Genomic DNA, 1425 nt, shown 5'->3' on the forward strand with positions numbered 1-1425 from the left:
TACCATGAGGGTCCAATGGGCCAACTTGCCTTAAGTCTTCTCTAGAAGCCCAGGGATTCATTCTTCTTCTGGGATGGCATTTAGGGACATCCGACCTGGGGGGGTCCATGTTAATAGAGGCAATTTGGGTGGACGTGGAGGTGTGCAACTCCCCCACAGGGCTGCGGGGAATGGAGGGAGGCGAGAGATCCTGCCAGCTGACTGCTGTTGCTACCTCCTACTCCTGAGCTCTTTTCCTCCCTGTGCTGTGGGGCAGACCGCTGGAGTCCGAGACCTGCAGCCTGTGGCAGCCACGGACAGAGCAGTCCTTCTCCTGGGCGCCAGCACGGGGCCGGGGCAGCCTGCCCAGGGCTTGGCGCAGCAGGATCTCTGCCCCGCCCTCTCTGGCCACCCAGGTGAATAGCCTCTTAGTCCTCATTCCTCGGCCCTGTGGGATCCTGAGGGCCAGGCCCTTCTCGTCTGTCATGGTGCCTTTTTGGAGTAGGAAGGGGGGGATGGGCTCTGGAGCCAGAAAAGGTACAGAAGGCACGGACAAGGAACACAAAGAAAATAGGAGAAATCATGAGGAGGGTGGTACATGGGCACAGAGTACGAAACTGGAGAGGTGGGGGTGGGTTTTTCATTATTTCAATATTTATCTTGACATTTTTGCTTTGTCACCAAACAAACAGAACTCCCACTAGAACTTAAGCTTTCTTTTTTTTTTTTTTTAACTCAGAGGCACTTTATTAATAGAAAACAATAATTTGAAGAATCCTGTTCAGAGATGGTGACCATGGTGACCCTCCCTTCTTGTGGGTGCTGTCAGAGGGGCAGTGGCGGGGGTGGGGGGTGGCATCCTCAGCTGGTGAGATCTCCATTCCTGAGCGGGCAAGCACTCTGAGAGCTGACCGGCCCCTGGTCCGGGGGTCTGGGCCCTGTTTCCTCCTGTGGCCCGGAGGACAGTGATGTCCAGGTCCTTGCACCCCTGGGCCACATCCTGGGTGACCAACATGGCAACGTACGGAGAGGACTCATCTCAGTCAGCCTTTACCTTCATCCCACCAGTCACACGGCAGATGGTTTCCTCGCCAGAAAGATCTGTGACAAGGTGTCACTGAAGGATGCAAAGATGTGACAGACACCCAATACATTTCCTCCTTCAGCACCTGAGGCCCAAGGTTGATGACCTGTTCTTCCTTTCTCTCCTTTCTCTTGTGAGGTACCATCTCTGTGCATCTTCTCCCGACTCCACCACCAGAAAGGAAAAAAAAATTAATATTTATGTTCACTGTTTCATCTACGTAGCTAGTTGCCTGGCACTCAGTAGATGCTCAATTATATCTGTTAATTGAGTGACAAATTCTAACTGGTAGGGTTTTATGGACTTTTGGATTTTCTATGATGTCTCTGACAGTTACAAGCTTCCCCTGCTCTCCCTCCACA

General features: G+C 52.4%; 1 pseudogene; it reads right to left on the reverse strand.

Moving 5' to 3' along the window:
- Positions 1-217: 217 nt before the first annotated feature.
- LOC119050028 (40S ribosomal protein S14-like) lies at positions 218-1208 on the reverse strand (annotated as a pseudogene).
- Between the last annotated feature and the right edge of the window lie 217 nt (positions 1209-1425).

This window comes from Artibeus jamaicensis, unplaced genomic scaffold (assembly GCF_021234435.1).
Source record: "Artibeus jamaicensis isolate MK-2021 breed Jamaican fruit bat unplaced genomic scaffold, CSHL_Jam_final contig_1803, whole genome shotgun sequence".
In the NCBI taxonomy this organism is placed as follows: domain Eukaryota; kingdom Metazoa; phylum Chordata; class Mammalia; order Chiroptera; family Phyllostomidae; genus Artibeus; species Artibeus jamaicensis.